The 17,139-nt window shown below is 32.4% G+C and overlaps 1 long non-coding RNA gene across 1 annotated transcript; it reads left to right on the top strand.

Annotated features, from left to right (window-relative positions):
* Nucleotides 1–1,903: 1,903 nt before the first annotated feature.
* Nucleotides 1,904–16,924, top strand: LOC129225154 (uncharacterized). Its single transcript, XR_008580720.1, has 3 exons — nt 1,904–2,045; nt 6,136–6,435; nt 16,742–16,924. It is a non-coding gene; the product is annotated as an uncharacterized LOC129225154 (long non-coding RNA).
* Nucleotides 16,925–17,139: the final 215 nt, after the last annotated feature.

Genomic DNA, 17,139 nt, shown 5'->3' with positions numbered 1-17,139 from the left:
GCAGACGACAATAAATAGCAAAAATAAATGAAGCAGACAATAAATTTAGAAAAAGCAGCAAACACGGCCCCCACCCACTAAAAATTTCAATGGCGCAGCCTGCCTCATGACCATCCCTTTTTGGGTACCCCCTGCTAAAAGACTCCAAATATGTTAGATAGTTGTTTTCATTGCATGAACCATATGAAGAATATGAACCATACTTTTATAAAAGGCAAACATTTTTGAAAATTTTCCAGTCATAGTACTTAAATATTTTTTGTCTCAGTATGTAACGAACGTATCTTACGGGATATGTCCGTTACTTAGAAGGAAAATGACATTTAATAAAACCTGGAAATCTTCAAAGTTTAATTGCATTTTTAGAAATAATGTTCAGATTCCTCATATAGTTCATGCAATGAAACAAGATTTTAACAAGTTTGGAATATTCACAAGGTGTTTTTGTGCAACAACTGATATGTTCGTTATCGTGGAATTACCTACAGTTGACCTCCCTTCTCTCACTTTCAAACAGAAAGTGAGCTCTTGCGCACTTACTTTTCAGAGCTTAAAAACTTACAATAGATTGATTTTTTTAAAAGTGTGGATTGATTAATTTCACGGAAATAAAACCTAAAAATTCCAAATAAATGGTTTGTTCTCATGTTACTTCATTAGAATAAAACCTCAAATTGAAAAGGTCCATCCGTACCGGTTTTTGAGGTCATCTTTCATTTTTAGAGGTCATTTACTCAGTAATGTTAAAATGCAATAATATAGAAATACATGAAATACACCGCCAGCTCAGTCAATTCCAGCCGAGGACTGCAGTTTCGTGCTTATTAGCACTCATCAGCCCGGCATAGGACTAACTGAGCTGGAGGTGGAAAACCTCTTATGGAAGCCAAGAGTGCCAAACAAACTGGTAGCTAACATAGAATTAGCACTGACCAGACGAGTGACCTAAACAATGGTTCGGTTCAACTCGATTATTGCAGGCAAGGCAGGTATATTCAGTAAGTTACCGCCCTATAGCCAGGGCTAAGGCAGAAATACATGAAATACACCGCCAGCTCAGTCAATTCCAGCCGAGGACTGCAGCTTCGTGCTTATTAGCACTCATCAGCCCGGCATAGGACTAACTGAGCTGGAGGTGGAAAACCTCTTATGGAAGCCAAGAGTGCCAAACAAACTGGTAACTAACATAGAACTAGCACTGACCAGACGAGTGACCGAAACAATGGTTCGGTTCAACTCGATTATTGCAGGCAAGGCAGGTATATTCAGTAAGTTACCGCCCTATAGCCAGGGCTAAGGCAGAAATACATGAAATACACCGCCAGCTCAGTCAATTCCAGCCGAGGACTGCAGCTTCGTGCTTATTAGCACTCATCAGCCCGGCATAGGACTAACTGAGCTGGAGGTGGAAAACCTCTTATGGAAGCCAAGAGTGCCAAACAAACTGGTAGCTAACATAGAATTAACACTGACCAGACGAGTGACCGAAACAATGCTTCGGTTCAACTCGAATATTGCAGGCAAGGCAGGTATACTCAGTAAGTTACCGCCCTATAGCGATAATATAGCCTTCTACGGAAAAAAAGAAATAAATAAAAATAAAATTTAAAAAATGAAAAAGGAAAATAGAAAAAAAAAAAGGCACCGCCCTCTACCCCTACAGTTAATTTGACTCTCCCCCCTTTTTTGGAGCACCAGTCTTCTAAGGTTAGCCATTGACTGAAGCTTTTTGAAGCTTGTCAGTCATACAACGTCAAAATCACTTGACCAGGATCCTAGCAACAGAGAAAACAGTTTCGTTTTAACTTAAACCACTTTCACTCAAAGTGATAACTCCCAGTGAAAATCACCATTTATAACCCTTAGCATATTACTGGATCCAAGTCATCCGACCGCTTCAGGGGTAAAGAGAGTGAGCGTGAGAATGTTTTTTACTCATGTAAAAATATATCAAGAAAATAATCGCCCGGTTACTATAAAAAGTCCCGAGAATCAATTCTGAGTGTCGTAGGTTTTAGGATTTGACCATCAAGATGAAGTCATTGGTATGTTTTATAAGTCATAACCCTCCCATTGATGTTTTTTCTTTCTTTATTATTAATTTTTTAGAGCATTCACGAATTGCTTATCTTTCTCACTTGACCAAAGAGTATGTTGCTCTGATTTTTTAGATTAGCATGACGACGATTATTTTAAATTTTTATTTTGAGAGCGAAACTTTCGTCGTCATAATTACAAGTTGTCTCCGGTTTGAGTTTATTAATTTTTTTTTTCAGAGATTAACTTAAACAGACTTTATGTTTAAAAAAAAAGATTGTGTAAAATTAACGCTTTTTCAAGAAAAAGCACACAGAATTCCAGATTGCTAATTCACATTATTTAAGATTGATAAGAAATAAAAATACATAACGTTATACGCTGTAAATAATCTTTGTAATAAGTGTATTGGTAGATATCCGCTGTAAAATCTTTGTATTTAACTACCGCATCCTAATCACCATCATTATTTATTTATTTTTACGGATACGCCTCATTACCTATTCTAGAAATCACTAGTATCAATTGATGAGTGTACATTTCTTGGCCATTTCCAAACTATTCTATTTGTAGGAACAACAAACTCAACGAGTAGGGTCCTATCGTCTTTTGTGAATGCAAAAAACATAATTTGAGTTAAAGGCGCCAAAACTTTTGATTTTTTAAACTTTCGTTTGTTTTGTTAAGGGGGTCCGGAACACAAAAATCGGCAAATTTTGCAATTTTTTTTTTATCAAGTGAAAAATTACTCCGTGTTTTTCTGCTTAAGAGGACGTTTGAATCTTTTTTCTATCTTAAATAGAACGAAAGATATAATTATTTTTGTTTCATGCACCTAACTAATGTGTACTTAACTTTAAAACTTTAAACGCGTTTCTCTCCATGATGCAATTTTTCCCGATTTCTTGCATTCAAACTCTTATAAGTCATTAACCGATAAAGATAAAGTAATGAAACTTGGAGCATATCTTTTTCAAACAGTTTACTTTAAATTTTATTCGGCGAATTTGAAAAAAACTTTAAAAAAAATGAAAACTAATCAAGAATATTTTGAGTTATAGCAATTTAAAGCAACCCCATTTTTTTAAAACTAATTAAACTTAAATATTTTTTTTTCATATTTATGTTAAGATTTTGCTTATTAAATAAATGGTGAATCAGTGCAAAAAATTTCAAAACTCTAAAGTATATAATAAAAAAAAATTTCAAAATGTGTCCCGGACCCCCTTAATAGCCGCTATTCAGTGAGTGATGGTAGAAGATTTCCTTGAGTCAGTCATTAAATAATACGCGTAAGAGTAAAAATTATTATGTGCACGGGAAAAATTACTAAAACTAAAAAAAGGTCTTTTTAACATAACTATATTTTGATAAAGGAAAAGTCTAGCATTTTCAGTCCTGAAAAGCTAAATTTAAACGTCTATTTAAATTTGAATTTCTCACAAGAGACACATTAAACCTAGAATACACTCACTCGTGAACGTGTAAAGCTATATGAAAAAAAAAAAAATATTTATACACTTTTACAACTAAACTAGTGACTGCTTTAGTGACTTGATGCAACAGCATTCATATTTAACCCCTCATTTCATATAACGTTTCGATTATGCAGTGGTTTCTTTATGAATGCTCTAAATATTCAACTGCACCCATGGCGAATAATGCGAGAATACTTTCTATTTTTAGCTCCCGACACACAAAGGAAGGGTGTTATAAGTCTGACGTGTCTGTGTATCTATGTATCTGTGTGTCTGTGTGTTTGTGTGTCTGCCTGTGGCACTCTAGCGCCTAAACGAATAAACCGATTTTGAAAAAAAGAAATTTGTTCGAAAGGAGAGTTGATCGAGAGCGTTCTTAGCTAGGTTGCATCTTTGGATGACATTAGTTAAAGAAGATATTAATTGAAAGCCTCTAAACAGTTTTTCGCGATTTTTACAGTGAAAATATAGTTGAAAAATTTAATATCAAAATAAAGAAAATATTTTTCTGTGTCTGATAGAATGTGTTTGGAACTTCCATGTTTCATTAAATTCGAATTATAACGTTTTTTTTTTAAAGTAGATTTTAATAACGGGAAAGCCTTTATTCACGCGATTGATAACCGAATTCATTGTTGGCGGACAAGGAAATAACATGCAATGATTTAAAATTTTATCTGTTGCCCGTTTCTATTCAATAGTAAATAAAATATTTGACATTGATTTTCAATAATATACGGCATTTAAAAGGACTTTCAATTTTTCCTCTTGATTCTACAGTTGCGACTCAGTCGGGGTTTTTAAAAATTTTTAATTTTATCGTTGCTTGTTAATTTATAACTACAGTGGACTTTATTTTGAACTAATGTCGCTAAGACAGATCGTTCAAAATAAGGAGTTTTTCAAACAAAGTTCATGCTCTTTTAACGTTAAACAAGGTTAGCTCAACGAATTTCAACTTAGCAAAATTCTTGTAAAACAAATACAGTTTTCTTTTCTTCTCTTTATTGTTACATTTTTCTGTTATGTATTTTGAATTTAAAATTTTTAATCAAAACGAAGCTACAATTCAACATTCTTCCATGCGCTTTCAAGATACGTTATTTATGCATTTTCGAATTACATGTCAGTTTTCGTTATTCTGACGTCTTGAGCAACCATTTATGTTTGCGTAAAATAAAACAAGTAATAGCGTATAAAAATAAAAGAACTAGAATCAAAGATTCGTTTTTACATTTAAGCTTAATTTATTTGAGCTAGAAGTTTGTTAATGACCCATTATTGAATTAAAGGCCCAATTTTAAATTTTAATAATCAAATATATCTTTTGCTACAATGTTTTCTGTTTTGGAGAGAAAATGTCGGTCGCAGTTCAGATTAACAGTTGTTACTCCTGGTTACTCAGAAAAATTTAATTTCTTTAACTTTTAATTTATTTCTAAGTTCACTTATTAAACGTGTATTCTATTTCTATTTCTCCTCCCCCTTTTCTGAACTTTAAAACAAAAATTTCAGTCATAGATTCATTATTTTCAGTAACTTATTTGATGAAAGATCAGATAAAATATTAATTAAATATGAAGTAATTAGTTATATGATATCAAAATCAATTGCTTGGAAATTCAATTTGCCTAGACGTAGTAACAAACCAAGAAGATGACACGGAAGGTTTTCTTGAATTTCAGCCGAAGCACGAAAAAGAGAATTCTCAAAAGAGTGATTTATTCCAGAAAAAGTATTTTTTTTGGAAAGTATTATCGAGAAGAGTGAAATTTTTTGAAATACTTTGTACAGTCGTAATTGTTCAATGTTTCATAATTTTGACAAGAAGTGCTTAGAAAAAATGATTTTGAAGCGATTTGAAAAATCAAAATTTTATGGAACTCTACAGTTAACTTTTTTTCCAAACTACACTTTTGAACGATTTCTGAACTATTTTACGAATCTGTATCACTTTATCGGTGTTTAAGTACCGCTTAACTTGGCACCTGTATTGAATTTGTTGGGATGATTGAAACTTTCATAAAGTAACCCATTTTGCAAAGATACGTGTTTGATTTCTGATTTAAAAAAAAAAAAAAGATATTTTGTACCAAAAAAAATGCTGCATTAAAAAAAATCTTAAACTTCACAGCTCTAACAATGGTTAGCAGAATCTTTTGGAAATAGTGCTGGAAAGTATTTAGTGATATAAAACTATTAGTATACAGCTTTAAATTTCCTCACAATCGATTGAACTACTTCTGTTTTAATATTTTAATACATGATTCGAAAAAAAAAGTTAGCACATGCCAGCGAATAACCAGGAAATATTTTCACTAGCTTTTAATAATAAAACGCTGTATGCTATGATTAAAACTTGAAGAAAATATACTGCAACATCTTATTATTAAACTGAATTTCACAGGAATGCGTAGTACTCTGCCTCATGCAATATTTTGTGAGCTGTAACATTTGTTGTCTAAATTGCAGTTCTAATTTTCTTTTTTCTTTTTCTCAGCTTGTAAGCTCTTTCTTCTGAATAACCCAAATTATAAATTTCAAACATATCAATCCTTAAAAACAAACATTCCTTTTTTTAAATTATTGGTATCGGTAACGTGTTATTTCTCATTTGCAGGTGCTCTTCGCCATCTTGGCTGTGACCGTATCTGCTACCTATTTCGAGAAACCAGAGGAGGCTCCGAAGGAGGCACCTAAGGTACCTGTCGTCGCCTATCCCAGTTACTACTACCCATACGCACACTACTATTACCCAGCTAGTTACTACAAAACTATCGGCGCTCCTGTTTCCGCTTACTCCTATTCCTACGGCCAGTACTATCACCCATCGGCGAACTACAAATATGCTCCTCTAGTACATTACGTTCCCTGAAGACCCGGACCTGATATCATAAACCTGATGAAGCGCAGAAATTCGGTAAGAACTTTTTGACTTATTTGATCTTTATTATTGAATTAGTGATAGTTGCACGGCTTTGCCAGTAGTAGAAAATTAAAAGGGTCTTTTGGTTTGCCTGTACATTTGCAAATAATGTATGGTGAATTTCTCGCCAATTGGCTTGCCCATGTTACGATTCCACGTTATGATAACTTGGTAATTTACTCGTCCATCTTATGATAATTTTGCTCGGGAAAATGTTCTTAAAATTGGAAGAAAAAAAAAAAAAAAAAAAAAATCGAATTTTCGAAAAATCGTTTCGAGGTGCACATTTCCATGCTACAAACTAATTTTGCGCCAAATTTCATGAAAATCAACCGGACGGTCTAGGCGCTATGCGCGTCACAGAGATCATGACAGATATCCAGACAGATATCCGGACGGAGAGACTTTCAGCTTTATTATTAGTAAAGATTAAAAGTTAACGAAATTGAGTTTCGTTTCTTTCAATAATACATTGAAGAACAGCGGAACAATTAGTTGGGTGTTAGGTGAAAAAATAAAAAACCCACAATTTCTTCCAGGATGTGCGTGGCTGACAGACCTCCAAAGCAACTCTTATTTTATTACATGAGCTCTCTATCACTCGAAGTCACTCGAATATTCCTTTTCGGTCTCTAATTCTTGGGAAGGCAGCTGGAATTTCCCGAACTCGAAACTCGAACTACCAATAACTCGACGTTTTAGCCGATCATTGAGACTTAGAGTTATAGAGAGTTGATTGAATAAAAATAAAGATGATAAGAAAGACTGGGGGGGGGGGGGGGGGTTCAGCTTGGCACTGAAGCAGCCAATAAAATTCAAGTTCAAAATTTCAGAGAACAAATAGGAGCTGTACAACTTTCAGCCTTTCAGTGTACATAGCTTTTACTATAGATTTCATCTTCTCTCAATTTTTGAATTAAACTTTATTGGCTGCATTAGAATTAACCTAAATACTAAGATATTAAAGTTAACTGCACTTTTTGAGCGTTGTAATCAAGAAAACATATATACTTATTTTATTTCATACTTTTTAGTACGAACCAAAAAAAAAAATTAAATTAGATTAAAAATACTTATTTATATATTATCTTATCTATTTTTGCTCACGAGTTCCCTCCACTCTTCATTTTATTTTATTTACCTATTTATTTACTTGTCCTGCGTTAGGACTTCCTTTGCCTTCACGCTAAACATGTGATAATTCATTTTTCGCATTTTATTCAATACTACGTAGCATGTAACTTTGCCTTTTTCGACATCGCTCCCTCCCCCGGAGTAAGATTCAATCTACTTGCCCTACATTTAGGAATCTGAATAATTCTTTATTGCAATCTTATTCTTCCCTTTTTTTACACGCGCGCTCCAATTTTGATGTGAAGCTCAGAAGTATCCATGAGACTTTTCAAAAGTGGAAGGAAAGGTTATAAATCAAAATAAATTGCATGTACTTTTACGAGTGAAAATATTTTTGCACTAGAATGTTTTGAAAAGCTATTTAAAATTCACATCTCTTAAGTCATACAAAGCGACTGCTAAAAATTGATAGCCACACAAAACGTATTCTGAATGGTGACCGTCAATGCCGTTTAGCGATGAGCATTAAAGCATGTTTGGCGAGAAAGCCGTAGATATAAGAAATGATGCTGTACATCGTTTCTTAAACTGCGACCTACGAAGCCTCAGGGGTCCATTGATGCTACTCATGGTGCTGCTTAATTTGAATGCTGCCGTTATATTATTATTATTGAATGTTGTTTCATTATAAAATCCACAACAGTAAGGGTTGCGTGTAATTTTTGATCAGTGTTTTTCCCCTTAATAGCAGAGAAAATACAAACATGAATAAGGTAATAATATTGCATTCAATATTGACGTACAATCTTCGACTGTTTCAGCATAAGACTACTTTTATTAAAACCACATCTATTTCATCCTTGCAACAGAAATTTAATTTAATGTTCTATGATACTTATGAAACCAATTTGCCATTTATAAATTTTCTTTATACTATTCCTTGATTTACGTCGAATCTTTAAGTAATTCGATTTAACTATAACCGATAACCTAATTTGGTTTAATAGAAGTCGCTCCAGGCTGTCAAAGAACAAGGCTAAAAGTACTATTAAAGCAAATAAATTGCAAAATAATCATAGTAAAGCACAAGAGCGCATTCGGAATTTATCTTACAAAGGGGAGGGATGTGGTTAAAGCTTTCTTTACATGTATCTATCTAAATGGATGTATGTTTGTGGGTGTGTGTGTGTATGTTCCTTATACAAATCTACAGTTTTAGTCGGATTTCTTCCAAATTTGGCACAGAGTTAAGTTGTTGATCAGGAATTCATATAGGCTGGTTTTTGGAATTTAAAAAAGATCCAAAGAGGTTCAAGTTTATATTTTTAATCATAAAATTGCTTTTTTCGACAAGAACGAGCTATCCTACAGTTATGAATTTGGTCTGAATGAAAAGCCTGTAAAACATGACCGAAATGAAGTTTCTTCAAAGTTTAACTGTAATCGTTAAATTTGTGAAGCTTGGTGGAAAGCAAATGAAAACGGTTTGCTGCATACAACCACCAGGAGATATTTTAAATGCAATCAACACAAAAAGTATCCTCAACAATGGCTGCTAATGCCAATTAGCGACAAGTGTAAAGCATGTTTGGCAAGAAAGCCGAACGAAAAAGAAATGCCGTGTTTCAGTAGTCCTTAAATTGCATTCTGCAAAGACACAGGGATGCATTGAAATCACCGTCGGTCCTTCTTCAATTTGCTTGCGCATTTCGCTAATAAGTTTGCAAGTAATAATACAGTAACAATAGACGAAATTTTGATCTGTATTTTCTACATAAACAGCACAGGAAATACCAAAATGAGATAGGTATTAAAAATGCATTCATTATCGAAGTACAATCTTCAACAGTTTTAACATTAGAATACTAAACTTAGATTAAAACGACATCCTTACAACGGAAATTTAGTTTAATATTGTACTATCCTTAAACAAATCAATATGTATATGTTATTTATACTATTCGATGATTTACCTAATTCGGTTCACCTAACTTTAACAAAAATCGCTCCAGGTTGTATAAGATCAGGGGTAAAAATACTAATATGGCTAATAAATTGCAAAATAATCAATTTTGTGCATAGTAGCGTAGATTGAATTTATCATTCAAGGAGGGGGGGGGGTATAGTCATGGGCCTCATTACATGTACATAAACTACTATACTAGGATTGCTAATGTGTAGTAAAATAAAAGTTTGTGCACCTTTAGACCCGCAAATCCGCACGGAAATTTAATTCGTCGGAATTCATATAGTTTTGAAAAGGTAAAAGTTTAAAGTTTGAAAAAATGCAAAGAAATATTAATTTAAATTTAAACTTTTAAAATGCATAAAATATCTCCATTTTTATGTAAACAATTTTTTTAATCGTTTAAAATTTTATATTACTTTAACGCTCGAAGCAATAGTTCAGCAAAACTCCATTCCCGGTTACAAGACTTTAAGTTCGACTTTTATTATAAGCAATCGAAAACTACTGGAAGTTTGTAACTACCACTGAGTAATTCAACTGTCATTGAAAAAATTCTGTAAGATAAAAATGGTTACGTATTAGTTTAATAGAAGCTACTCTGTTCACAGTGGAGGAATAAGGTGAAATAATTTGTATCTCACGTATAACCACTAATCGCAATACATTATTCTTTAAACTTTAAGAAATTAAAATCTCCAGTGAAACTTAAGTTCTGTATCACGATCAATAAGTCAGAAGGGCAGGCGATTAAGTAGTTTAAATTCATGTGAAATTTACCTATTTCTCATATTGATAGCTTTATGTGCATGATTACGGTTGGGTTCACTTAAAAATGTATTTCATTTTGCTGCTGGAAAGGGGACTAAGAATTGTATTTAGGAGCAAGATTTGAGTTAAATTTACGAAATAGAAAATTTTGAATAATTTAACTTTTTAGCATTTGGATTACGTTTCTAAACGTGGAAAATACATTTCTTCCGTTTTGAAACTGCGGATAAGGGGAAACAGAACTTTTAATTTCATAGCTTGCAAATAATTAAAAAAAAAAAAAAAAATGACGCGGATAGTGACCAAAATGTGCACGCCTATTTTTTTCTCTATAAGGCAGTTCAATTGACGGAACAATTTACATAGTTCGTTCCATAAGTTCGCGTCCCCGTACTCCATTTTTAATGCTTTATGTAACTTAAAATAATAATTGTAACTATATTTATGGCAACTATTAATTATTGGAACCATTTCCACCCCTCATGACGACTGTGCCTCTGTAAATTAAAATTTCGATATTCTCAAAAGAATACTCTAGAGCAGCAAACTTAAATAAGTGCTCTTACTACCTGCATCAGTTTGAGTTATCATGTACAATATTTAGGCAAAAGTGTGAGGTTTTAAAAATTTGAAATACAATTTTAATCTAGCTGAATGTTGCATGTGGGAGGGGCATAAGCATTTGCTTGTCCTCGTTTACCAAATTTTTTTCAGGGGTGCCATCCCGCAACCCCAAGTTCAATGGCGCAAATCCACCCCCCCCCCCATTTTTCTCAACCCTCTTTCCTTTTTTTATTTTTTAAAACTTTTTTTAAATTTTATTATTTTTTTCATTTTTTCATTTATTTTTTAAATATTTTTTATTTATTTATTTGTTTTTAATTATTATTATTTTATTAGAAAAGTTCTGTGCTTCGTCAATGACATACACACACACACACAAACTAAATAAATAAATGAAATAAAATATAAACAAAATAAAATAAAATAAATAATTTAAATTAAAAATAAATTAAAAAATAAAATTAAATAATTAAATTAACCCCCCCCCCCAAAAAAAAAAAATTTTTTTTTTGATGGCGCCATATGAGTTGCGCTATAAATCCCCCCTGTGGGCAACCCCTATTTTTTTGCAAAGGCTTCAAGCGGAGAAAGTAAGAGCTTTGAAAAAAAAAAGGCCTATATAATTTAACCTATTGGGATTTTCTTTCTAAAGAGTGTTTACTCAATAGATGGCAGCGTATTACAAAAAAATATTTTTCTTATTTTGGGTTTTTAAACATTACTGATTTTTCGATTGAATAAAAGTCCCCCCCCCCCTTTTTTGTTCAATCGAGAGGCTGAAGGAAGATCGAGAGAGGAGAGAGAGGGAAAAAAAAAGGTACGCCAAGGATAAAGCGTAACCAAAATAAAACTGCCCAAACTTACCTAATGGGGTCGGTCATTCCATGTCAAGTGATCCAAAATTTGGGAAATTTTTTCCCTCACCCTTTTGTATTTCTTTGAAATTTGGCTCATCGATTGTACCCTTCGAGGTAATCAAAAGTACAAATTTTTAGATTTTTATCTCTATTATTTTTTTATTTATGACACTTTGATTTTTCGAAAAACCCTGTTTTTTTCATGGATGTTTGAACATAAAATGGACGATAACTCAGCACCAAATATAGATAGAAAGATTTGGTAAAAAGCATTTCAAAGTACATTAGTTGCTGTTTAATTGGATATGCAACATGACTAATTTCAGAAAATTTTTAATTTTTAAAAAATGAAATTTAAATTTTAAATTTAAATTTCTCAGAAAAGGTATAATGAATGTTTTTTTTTTTTTAAATCTCAAAAATTTGTGTGTATTTTATTTTCATTTGTGCAAAGTTTCAAGTTGGGATCTCATTGTGATCATATTTTTATGAATTTTTAAATAAAATTTGACTTATGAAATAATGACATTTTTCAGATTCTAACTAGTTAAATATGGGGTTTTCTTACTGGGGATGGTCTAGTAAGTAGTAATTGATCATGATTATGCTTGAAATGAGCTGACATGAGTTTGTACATTGGTAAGCCCCCCCCCCCCCACCACCACCACTTTTAATTTTTTTTTTCAAAACATTTCGAAAATTAAAATTAAATAAATAAATAAATAAAACAAAATAAATAGTAAACTTATTAAAAGTTTTTAAATAATCTTCTTTAAAGCAAGAAAAAGCCCCCCCCCCCCAGCACCACCACTTTTATTTTTTTTCAAAACTATTTTCAAAACGCAAAAAATAAATTAATTAATAAAATAAAACAAAATGAATAGAAAGCATATAAAAAGCTGGTAAATGTTCTTCTTTAAAGCAAGACGAAGTACATTCCCCTCCTCCCTCCACCCACACATACGATTAACACTATAATAGTATCACGCATCACCTGACGCTTTTTTTTTCGGACCAAGTGTTTCTTTTTAAATCCGAACTTCACAAAATTTACTTGATTAATTCACTATCTGATAAGGAAAGTTGAGATTCATTTCATCCCCTACCCCTGCGCCAACTTTCAATTTTGGAGGGAGGAAAGAAATAGTTTGCCCCGAGATCATAGCAAAATAGGAGTGTTTCCCCCCATTTTGTTTCATTCTTTTCACACTAAACTAAAAATCAATCTAAGTATCAGATCATATGTATCTCCGCATAAAACTGTCTTTCTACAACATTTGGAGTGCGGCGGTCTTCTTTTCTTTAATGCTAGTTTTCTTTTTAGTTTTCAGTTGTAAAGGAGAGCAATGCAGCGAGATCTATTTATGCATATATTAAAAGCAGTTATAGATCAAACAAATTTTGCTAGTTCGAGCATAACCTTCCCTGTTGTTAAGCTTCATTCCAGATTGCTCTTCCCCCTCCCTTTCCTCCTCCCCCTATCGTCCCACTTTTCGAAAGAAAAAAAAAAGCTGCAAATGAGTGGTTCTATTTGTCTGTTAAAGTTTTTCTGACTTTTAGTTTTTATGACCCCCTCCCCCCATTTATAAGCCTTAGTCACTGCTGATGTTTAGCACCGTGCATCCCAGTTTATTATGATTATAACTCTTACGTGCCAGCTTTTTTATTATTTTTTTTAAATACAGTTTTGAAAAAAAAAGAAGATAAAAAGTGGTTGTGTGGCAGGGGGGGGGGGGGGTACCAATCTACAAATTCATGTCAGCTCATTTCAAGCATAGTCATGATCAATTACTACTTACTAGACCATCCTTAGTAAGAGAACCCTACATTTAACTAGTTAGAATCTGAAAAATGTCATTATTTCATAAGTCAAATTTTATTTAAAAATTCATAAAAATATGATCCCATTGAGATCCCAACTTGAAACTTCGCACAAATGAAGATAAAATACGCACAAATTTTTGAGAATTTTAAAAAAAAAAATCATTATACCTTTTCTCAGAAATTTAAATTTTAAATTTAAGTTTCATTTTTTAAAAATTAAAATTTTTCTGAAATTAGTCGTGTTTGCATATCCCATTAAACAGCAATTAATGTACTTTAAAATGCTTTTTACCAAGTCTTTCTATCTATATTTGATGCTGAGTTATTGTCCATTTTATGTTCAAGCATCTATGAAAAAAAGAGGGTTTTTCGAAAAATCAAAGTGTCATAAATAAAAAAATAATAGAGATAAAAATCTAAAAATTTGGACTTTTGATTATCTCAAAGGGTACAATTGATGAGCCAAATTTTAAAGGAATACAAAAAGGTGAGGGGAAAAAAACTTTGGATCACTTGACATGGAATGACCCTAATTCAAGCAATTTATATCTACCTTTTCGACTAGAGCGTTTACTCAATAGATGGCAGCACTAAATTTGTTGCATTAACGATATTTACTTTGCTTTCTTGTTTTCATGCGTATTGGTAAACAGAAATGAAACCTGAATAGGAGAGGACATCACTTGATTGGGAAAATATTCATTTTTCATATCGATTAATTTTTCCTGCTGATGATTTCGTTGATGATGAAAAAAAAAAAAAAACTAAGAATCTAACGTCATGGTGTAGTATATAAAAGAAATTTACTATCATTAAAATATTATTCATCTTATTTTTTGTCGTTGGAAAAATGTTCAAACTAGATACATAGATTATATTCAATTAACTTTGAACTACCTTTTTATTATTATTATTATTATTATTATTATTTTTTTTTTTTTGAAATTTAAATTCGAAATGAATTGCATAGCAAAAGTGTGAAAAGTTTTCTTCTCTACAAAGTTTTAGTGATGTGCAAATTCTGATTATATCGTTCATCGCGCTGCCACGTAGCAATCATGCAAATCAGCTTTGTATATGAATGTGGCAAGAAAACAGCATTCAATTAGATTTTACATCAATAATTAGTCCGTTTTTTCAAGCGTTTGGTTTATGCCCCTATCGTTGCCGACGAGAGAAATATAATTAAATGATGTAAAAAAGATGTCATATATATGATCTGGGTATAGGGAGGAGTGTTGTACCTTGTGGGGCACTTTTCATATTTTAATTTTTAACGTCAATTATTTGAATCAAATTTAAAATCTAAAAGTCACGTTAAAATACCCCAACATACTTCTACACAATATATTTTTAAAAATTCAGACAGTTTGAAAATAAAATATTGCCAGCCATTTAAAGTAGAAGTTCCAAGCTGTCCCAAGGTACAACATCGTATTGTACCTTGGGACACATCCTGTTGTACTATGGGAATGTCTTCATGATTCAGGAAACAGCTTGAATCAATTTTGACTTAAACCAATTTTGCATCAGATAACAACAACAAAAAAAAAAAAAAAAAAAAAAAGGTAGTAAATTAAATTATGAATAATTAATAATGAATTATGAATAATTAATAATGAATAATGAATTATGAATTATTATCTAACATTAAATTTGTTTAAAATACTACATACAATTAGAACATTGTTCTTTATTCCTAAACATATCTTAATTATTAAGAACATGCATATTTTATACCTTAGAACGCGTCCTAAGGTACAAAATGTTTGGCTGGCCAAGAGACAATTACCACGTGGTTTAAGAAAAACCAAAATGATGGCCAATCTAGATGCACTATCATTATTTTCTCATAAGCAAAATATTTAAAGTACTTCTCTTTGATAACAAAATAAAATTCAGTTGATTAAATTTACAAACACAAAAAATGAAAATGAAATAAAAATGAAGAAAATATTTACTTCTGAGTCAGGAAATTTTCTTTCACAAAATCGTCAATTTTACTCATTTGATGCTGATTTGTACTATGGCACTATTTAGTGGTGAGGGTTTACTATTAGAGATTACAAAAGCATGGCTGCTAAAAATAGATTCTTAGAAATTAGCAGTGTCCCAAGGTACAACTCTCTCTCCTAATAATTAAGGGAGGACCGTACGTCCCGTTCCCAAGTTGCTTGTCCCGTTCTCCCCGTATACACTTGCGGTACGCTGAACTGTCCCGTTTCTTGAAATGAAGAAATGGAATACTTAAAGTCGTTGGGTGGAACTGTTTAAGCATTTTCAGACCAATAATTTTAATCATGCTAACTGTTACACATAATTCTAATTCTGTGTTTGCCCGAAACTAATACTCTGGTAGAGAGATTTTCACTTATGTAATAAGTTGACTGCCTGCAGTTGCAAACCGCAGTTTTTCTGAACGTAAATTGTATGAAAATCATTGCAACAATATCAATCTTATTTTCAGTAAGTTACCGCTTTATAGCCAGGGCTAAGCAGAAATACAGGAAATACACCGTCAGCTCAGTCATTCGAGCCGAGGACTGATGTTTCCTGCTTGAAACTGCATTTCAAGCACGAAGCAGCTTGCATGATGCAGTTTCGAGCACGAAACTGCAGTCCTCGGCTTTAATGACTGAGCTGGCGGTGTATTTCATGTATTTCTGCCTTAGCCCTTGGCTATAGGGCGATAACTTACTGAAAATACCATGCTTTGCCTTCAATCTTCGAGTTGAACCAAACCATTGCTTTGGTCACTAATCTGGTCAGTGCTAATTCTAAATTATCTACCGGTTTGTTTGGCACTCTTGGCTACTTAAGAGGTTTTTCACCTCCAGCTCAGTAACTTCCTATGCCCGGCTGATGAGTCCTAATAAGCACGAAACTGCAGTCTTCGGCTGGAATGACTGAGCTGGCGGTGTATTTCAAATATCAATCTTAATTAAAAACAGCACTAAATGTACAGAAGTAAATTTGCGCATTGAAGAATATTTTACTTCAAATATTCTTTTTTAAGTGATTGTTTCTGTTATTATCTGTAATAAGAACGAATAAGTTAAAAATATACATTACTTTTCCTTTGTAACTGCTTAAAACTTGTAACTACTTAAAATTTTAAACATCCCTTTCGGAAGGAAATATAAATGGTCAACTTAATAACAATGTAATGTCAGAATTACGAACAATCAATAAAATCAATCATTGTATTTTTCTCTGTTTACATATTTTCTAATCGTCTTTTCAGGACTGACTGGATGCGAAGATGTTTCTTCTTATGCCATGTGGGACACAGCCATGTCATTTTCATTCATCACAGGAGAGCCCGATACCCTTCTTGTTTCGTGCCTTTCTTCGTGCAAATTCCTCTTTAACGCCTGCCATTTGCATCAATTGTTGAACTAATAAAAATATTACTTGTTGCATTTAACTTATCTCTTGTTCTTTTCTCAAAAAAATTTTTAAAAAAAATATATTTTTAAAGTTCGGGAATGCTGGACAAAGTGAAATGGTAAAATATTTTCTTTATTCATTTACTATTTTAGTCACTTTTTTTTTCATATGAGGCAGTGAGAAATGTAAGTGACAAAATTGAAAGTTTGAAAATAACCAGCACAAGATAGATAGGAGAACCTATCCTCTGCT

This window comes from Uloborus diversus, chromosome 1 (genome assembly GCF_026930045.1).
Source record: "Uloborus diversus isolate 005 chromosome 1, Udiv.v.3.1, whole genome shotgun sequence".
Lineage (NCBI taxonomy): Eukaryota > Metazoa > Arthropoda > Arachnida > Araneae > Uloboridae > Uloborus > Uloborus diversus.
The sequence above is the reverse complement of the archived record's forward strand: the minus strand, read 5'-3'. Positions and strand labels throughout refer to the sequence as shown.